Source organism: Tiliqua scincoides, chromosome 4 (assembly GCF_035046505.1).
Source record: "Tiliqua scincoides isolate rTilSci1 chromosome 4, rTilSci1.hap2, whole genome shotgun sequence".
NCBI lineage: Eukaryota > Metazoa > Chordata > Lepidosauria > Squamata > Scincidae > Tiliqua > Tiliqua scincoides.
Genome location: NC_089824.1, coordinates 61,899,461 through 61,907,498, shown reverse-complemented (window position 1 = coordinate 61,907,498; position 8,038 = coordinate 61,899,461). Strand labels below are relative to the sequence as shown.

Here is an 8,038-nt window from a genome sequence, read left to right as displayed (position 1 = left end):
GACACTATCAAACTGCAGGTAAATGCTGACTGTTGTTAATACTAAGTTCAACCAGAGAAAAAAATAAATAATAAATAATAGTGTTCCATGCCTATATTATTGATCCATGTCAGTATTTACCAGCTCTGACATTCTACACTGACCACAGTCACTTTTGGTATAAACAGCACCTGGGGGCATGCCTGGAGATGCCAACCCCACCTGGAGGTGCTTCCCCCGCACCTGCTGCCTCCCCCGGAGGTCTTCCGAGGGCCAGGGAGACGGCATGCGTGCTCACAGGTATATACAGGCAACACTTAGGTGCTACCTGTAGGATGTGTGGGCAGATATAAGTTTTAAACATCATTTCCGGTTTGGAGCTGAAAACTGGAAGTGACATTTAAAGGCCGTCTGGAAGCCTTAAGAAGGCCTTCCTGGTCTTCGGAACACCTCTGGGGAGAGGCAGAAGGTGCGGGCAAACCTTGGGGTAGCACAACTGGGGTGCTGGCACTGTCCCCAGTTGTGCCGCCTGGAGTCACTTGTAACCATGGACCCCCACAGGAATGCCATTGTACAGGCATATTATAATCATATGTTATACCTACACTTTAGGAATATAGCTTATACCACATGCCAGCTGCAGTTTCTCTTTGATTAAGGGTATGAAGGACTGAAGCCACAGGCTGGAACCTTACCAAAAGTGTTGCTATAAAGGTGTTGCATAAAGACCAAATGAGGTCAATGACGGGGAAAGCTGGTCATGAATGAATGAGCACTTGCGGTTTATGATGTACCAAGGCCAAAAGCCTTGATTTATTATGGTCTTCCAAATGCTAGAAGAAACCACATGAGCCACAGTGTGTTCCCAGCTCTTCCTGCTTGAAGATTTCCAGTACTTCATGCAGGCACCCAATGCGCTATGTATCAGAGCAGCAACTGTTCATTCTGGTGGCAAACGGCACTTGTTGACATTCCGGTGCTGGTCACAACATTACACTATACTTTCCTACTAAGGAAATCTCATGTAGTGCTACTGTTTCTGTATTTGCACAGTGTTGTAGCCTTCAGCACAGCACTAGGGAACACAACATGTCTTCTCCACAATTGAGGGTTGGAGAGGGAGGAGACTGAGACCCACCCATGAAACTGCACTGCATTTCCCCGGGAATGCACTATGACAACAATTATCCCTCTGCGCTCTCTCACTCTTGAACTCAATAGTAATGATTCAGTAGTGTACTGCCACATTTTGTTGACCAGGAAAGCTCAGTGCCATACAATGGTGGGGATGGAGACAGGAAGGACTGCGAAGCTATGGCTCCCTTATAACTTAATTTAAGGCTTAGATCATGCTGATTTTCTACCTTTAAAAAGAAAAGCCATGTATTCTACGCTTTCAAAACAAAAATCTGGAGGAAAACGCTCCAAACCAGGATTCCAAAGTAAATCAAAAGTTATTTTCAAGACAGGGAAAGATCTTGGGGGGGCGGGGGGGGAGCATGGGTGCATGGCCTTCCCACACCGTTGTGCCAGTAGAGAAGGGTGTGCGCTGGGATGAGGAGTAAAGTTGGACGCCAGGGGAACACCCACTACAGTGGCATAGCTAGGTCATTTGACACCCAGGGCCCATATATTTTTGTCACCCATATGACATCATTCATTCATTCACATTTTTAAACCACCCTTCCTCTAAGCAGCTCAGGATTTGAAATGAATAATAAAAATGGCCAGAAAATAAATGCAGTTAATATTTCCCCACAAGCAATGGATGAAATTCTGCATCAAATGGTATATAACATGATGGTATTATTCCTAAAAGCAATGATTTCCAGAATTTTGGTCACTAGGGTGTCACCCCCCCAACCCCCAAAAATGTCTAATGACCTGTTTTGAGTTAAGGCAGTGGTTCTCAAACTTTTAACACTGGGACCCACTTTTTAGAATGACAATCTGTCCAGGACCCACTGGAAGTGATGTCATGGCTGGAAGTGACATCATCAAGTACAATAAAATGAATAATTATAAATAATTAAATAAGGGGAAGCCAACCCTGTTCTACCAAGTGAATTTTCTCTGTAGCCTGCCTGCAAGAACACCCCCCCCCCAAAAAAAAAAAAAAAATATCAGTGAGATTTTCAGCCTTCCCCAGTGCCCGGTTCAGTGTAAATTCTTATATTTCAAGCATAGCACTATCAGGACCCACCTGGCTTTACAAGTCTAAAAACAAATAAAATGGACCTTACCAGCTGAAACCTGTTTTATTCTTTGGGGGTGCTGCCTTCTGCAGCATTTATTGAGCTCCACCTTCATCAGATTGGGACCATGAAACTAGCCTTGCATTCCCCTTTGCCTGACTTGACCAGCAGCCAAGGCACGTTTGCTTACTTGCAAGTAAATGCAACCGTGTTGCTTACTTTCGCTTTTCATAGGGCTCAATACATTCGTCTGCTTGGAGCGAGGGACTTCCTTTTTGGGGTTTTTTTGGGGGGTGCTTTCATTGGATAGGAACCATTCTGGTGTCACTGGATTCCTCTCAGCCTGCCGTTTCCAACAAACTATGGCACACTTGTCTACTCATGAGTAAACACGTGATATGGCTTGGTTTCATTTTCCATAGGGTTCCATGCATTTTTTTGTTTCCGGTTTTTTGGCCATAACTTTTGATGGAAAGGAGATGTTTCAATCCAGTGTTTTGCATCTGCATTCCACTGGAACTTCCACATCCAATGGTATATAGCATCATGGGGTTATTCCGAACCTCTGGGTACCCAAGGGTGGTACCCGGGATGGACCGCCCCCACCCCCCGCTAGCTATGCCACTGACCCACTGGGAGGGCTGTCAGCATCAAGCTCATGCCCAGCTGATGGAGCTGAGTCAGAATGGGAGTCCAGGCCTACCTCACAGGTAGATCTGGGCTCCAAGTCTGGGCGAGAGCCCAGGTGTACTTGCCCAGCCAACTTCAGCCATGAGACTAAAGTTTAACCAGGAGCCCAAGTCTACCCATCTGGTTGACATAGGCTCTGCAGTTAAGGTAGTGCTCATGGCACCCCCCCCCCCAACTCTAGATCCACCCATTTCAAGAGCATAAGACTTTCAAAGCTCATGTTTTTAAAGCTAATCACACTTTTAATTTGACTGGGAAAAGAAACACTCAATTTGAAAGTAGTGCTCCTCTTGTATTTAGCAGAGGGAGAGCAACTGCCCCTCTTGACCCCAGCACAGTGTCTCTTATACAGGCTGTTACTGACCCACTGGTATATAGCATGATGGGGTTATTCCGAACCTTCGTGATGTTGGGGCGTTTGTGGTGTCACCCCCCCCAAAAGTGGTACCTGGGATTGACCACCCCCAGCCCCTGCTGCATTTTCCCCCCAATTGTAACCCCCTTTTGTGACGGGATCATTTATTATTTGATTTTGTGAACTTCTTCATTGAAAAAGTGTATATAAATATTCTTATTCATCATCATCATCATCATCATACAGGTATTTCTATACCGCCTTTCTTGGTCCTCAGATTTCTCCTTAGACTTTATTCAAGGCGGTTTACACAGGCAGGCAAATTAAATCCCCGTAGGGATTTTTACAATTTGAAAGAAGGTTTCTATCTTTCAAGAAACCACAACATTCAAGATGTTTCTTTCATGATCTGGCCGCACATTCTGGCCTCCATCCTCCCACACTCAGAGCAGATGGAATAGCTCGGCTCAGCTTGTCAGCTGCTTCAAGGTCGCACGGTGCCGGTGACCTCGAACCGGCGACCTTCGGGTGTTATCTTCAGGCAAATGGAGGCTCAACCCTCTAGACCAGACCTCCTGCCCATCATCATCATCATCATCATCATCATCATCATTTATGAAACCTTATGAGGTCTTTATAAGGATGTAATAAAGGTTTTGATTTCTGTTACAAAATTCTGTTACAATTAAGTCCTGTTAATTGTAGTCTGAGAGATAAAAGTGTTAAGTCTGCAGCTCAAGGAATGTCATAATATTATATTCTTCATGTCTAGAACCGAGGAGACCACACACAGACACGCCTGAGCTCCCAAGACATTTTTCATGGCAGAATCTTGAGGATACTAGCTATTTAATACAAAAAGAAAGTTTCTAGAGCTCATTATTGCAAAAATGCTTGAAAATGTTAAAAAGACCATGTTTGATTTGAGTGGATAAAGCCAAGTTGGCACATGTTAATTTACACTGTACATATTAAATCCACATATCAAACTTTCTCAAGCATTGAGTCACTTTCTACCATTTGAACGTAGCAGTTCCAGAATCAATATACTTGGGCCAACTGCCAAATTTATTTTAAAAAATTACACTAATTGCATAAAATAGGGAAAGCCAATTCACTGCTACTCTCTAGTTCCTACATTTCTATTAGGGACCTCCATGCTGAAAAAGTCAGGACTGCTGGCTACAGAAAATTCTTAATAAAAAAATCCCTTCATAGGGTCAATATCAGTGGCATTATAAGTAATTATATGAGTGGGGGGGGAGGTTATATTTCTATAACGTAGGATCAAACACAACATAGTCAGTACAATTTTTTTTTAAACTTTCAAAATTCAGGGGAACAGCTAATTTTAAAAATTAAATACAGTAGAATTATGATGGGAAGCAAATTATAGCATGGAACATGTTGATTTGAGGTGAAAAAGTTGCTGTAAGAATGACAAGCTGCTGTTTGAAATTATACGAGGGCATGGGAATAAAGCAGCACATCTTAAATGGGGCATGAACCACGACAGCAACAAAATGTAAAAAAGGTTCATCTTGGTGTCAAATTCTAAGCCCCAGGGGTCATATTTTCTTCATTAAAGTTTATACCAGGAAGTAGCATTTAAGTGTTAAGTGAGATATGAGACACTATACTAAGCAGGCTAGAATTTAAGAAATAATTACGAAAAGTGGGTTACTTGAAGCATGATGCTGACTGGTAAAAATTTTCTACTTTTCAGTTTAATAAAACTTTTTCTGATGTGTTTAAGATTGCAGTTTTCCTTTCCTAACTTATCCCCTTTCCACAAATCTTTTTATTCAAATATCAATCTCTGATGACTGAACTGTATAGCTTAACAGGACTCACGACTCAAGCCTATGCCAATGGGGCATGTGTTGCATCCTGCAAGGGGGGCAGTCACAGAGGCCTCCTCAGGGTAAGAGAACATTTGTTCCCTTAACTTGGGGCTGCATTGCGGCTGCATCACAGCTGGAAAGTTGGATAGGATTTGGTCCTCAGTCAGCTTTGTTTACCAGCTATTGTTTTATTTTCCTATTTGCTATCATGTGCTAGATGCTTATTCTTCTATTCTCCTCTATCCCTTTTCTTTACTGCAGTAGCATCACTAGGGTTCGGAGGCCAGCGTGTCACCCCCATGCAGTGGGCAGGGCAACATTCCAGGTGGTGGGCATGGTGATCTACCATCACCCCACCCCCACTGGTTTTTTGGCTGTACATTTTGATAGAATAAAGATATCTCAACGCAGTTTGTTACATCACATTCTGCATGAAATTACACATTGATTGATATGTAACATGATGATATTATTTTTACAAACTGTGATTTTAGTGATTTTGATCACTAGTGGTGTCACCTCCCCCCAGGGTGTCAACTTACTAACACCTTATTGGAGCAGTTCTCAAACTTTTAGCACTGGGACCAACTTTTTAGAATGACAATCTGTCCAGGACCCATCATAAAGCAAATTAAAATAATTATAAATAAATTAAAGTAAAATAAATAAATAAGGGAAAGCCAGCCCTGTTCCACCAAGTGAATTTTCTCTGTAGCCTGCCTGCAAAAACACCCTCACCCCAAAAGAATTGGTAAGATTTTCACCCCTACCCAGTACCCAGTTCAATTTAAGTTCTTATATTTCAAGCATATCACTATCAGGACCCACCTGGCTTTACAAGTCTGAGAGCCCAATCCTATGCCTGTCTACTCAGAAGTGAGTTCCATTATAGTCAGTGGGGCTTACTCCCAGGGAAGTGTGAATAGGATCGCAGCCTAAAACAGAAAAAAATTTCACCTTATTCTGACAAGCCTCTGTTTCATTCTTTTTATTGGGGGGGGGGCTGCCTTCTGGAACATTTGTTGAGCTCCATTTGCATCAGATCAGGACCATTCTGGTGGCCTCTCATTTCCCTTTGCCTGACCTGCCAAGGAGCCAAGGCATGTTTGCTTACTCATGAGTAAACACGACCATGTGGCTTAGTTTCGCTTTCCATAGGGCTCAATACATTCACCGGCTTGGAGGGAGGGACATAAGAACATAAGAACAGCCATAGGCCCATCTAGTCCAGCTTCCTGTATCTCAAAGCGGCCAACCAAATGCCCCAGGGAGCACACCAGATAACAAGAGACCTCATCCTGGTGCCCTCCCTTGCATCTGGCATTCTGACATAACCCATTTCTAAAATCAGGAGGTTGCGCATACACATCATGGCTTGTACCCCATAATGGATTTTTCCTCCAGAAACTTGTCCAATCCCCTTTTAAAGGGGCTAGGCGTCCAGGCTAGACGCCATCACCACATCCTGTGGCAAGGAGTTCCACAGACCGACCACACAGACCTCCTTCTCGGGTGTTTTTGGGGGGCTATATTCACTGGATCAGGACCATTCCAGTGTTGTTGGATTCCTCTCAGCCTGCCCTTTCAAACGGACGAAGGCACGTTTGCCTAGTCGCAAGTAAATGTGTGATACAGCTCAGTTTCACTTTCCATTTTGCACCATATATTTTTTGTTTTCTGGTTTTTTGCCAATAACTTTTGATAGAAAGGAGATATTTCACTCCCTTTTTTGCATTGCATTCAGCTGGACACCCCGCATCCAGTGTTATATAACATGATGGTATTACTCCTAACCAACGCGATTTTAGCACGTCATCCTGCCAGTGCACATCACCCCTCCTTGTGCGTCACCCGGTGCGGCCTGCACCCCCCTAACGACGCCACTGCTTTACTGCTCTCCATTAATTAAGACTGCGCCTTATGGGCTGGGCAGAAATGGGTTAATGCTAAAATTATACCACAAGTTCTGTATGGCATCCCAATTTGACACAATGCTTTGGGCCACACCACAGAACAGATCCAAGCCTTCTTACAAAAACTCGTAGGACTCCGTAATTGTGTTCCTTATGCGGCCCTCTGTCTAGAGACTGCTCAACCTCTGTTAGAGACCTTGGCATGGTTGAGAAAGATCCAGTTCTGGTTCAGAAAATACTATGATCCAGATCATAACAGCCTGATATATCTCCTTTTATAGGACTCCAATCCACCCATTGGGACCATAATCTTGTAAAAAAAATAAGATTAATAGGAATCTATATGGATTCATTAGGTGTGTGAAGTCAAGTAGAGGCTTATCAAATGATCAAAGTTAGATTATTGGACATATTGGCAGGAGTTTCGGAATGCAGCAAATAAAATATGCTCTCCGCTGCATTCATATATTCCTATCAAATCTGGCAAATTGTTTTTTTACCTTCGAAAACACCCACAGGAGCGCCAAGCATGTTCACTGCCTTCGGCCATGTGGTATGGCGATTCGGTGGGACTCATTATGCTGAGAGGTGATACTCTTGCGAAATGGGTTGTGTGGAAACATGCATATGCTGTTATATTGCCCTCTTTAGAGATTTTCATAGGAAATATCTTGATCCGTTTTTAGAAAGGATGCAGAGCTGGTCAGATCTGGGCAGGAGGTCTGGCTCAGTTCGTAGAGCTGCCGCCTTGTATGCCTGAAGATCTGAGGCTGCCAGTTCGAAACAACCGGAAGTACCTGAGAACTGACGACACGCTGATATACTGATGAGCTGACCCTCGGTGGCAGAGAGGAATTGCCGTCAAGTGGAGCCTGGGAGGCGAAGGGCCAGAGAGAGGCCAGACCGGGAAGGAATCCAGCTGGAACAAGGTGTTCTATGAAAGACTAGAACTATTCCATTGTAAAAATCCCTACGGGGGTTTAGAACAGCCTGCCTATGTAAACCGCCTTGGATTAAAAGTCTGAGGAGAAATCTGACGACCAAAGAAAGGTGGTATATAAA

General features: G+C 43.7%; 1 protein-coding gene across 3 annotated transcripts in view; it reads right to left on the bottom strand.

Moving 5' to 3' along the window:
• LDLRAD4 (low density lipoprotein receptor class A domain containing 4) overlaps positions 1–8,038 on the bottom strand; it is a 370,927-nt gene that overhangs the window by 189,378 nt on the left and 173,511 nt on the right. The gene's annotated exons all lie outside the window — the stretch shown is intronic.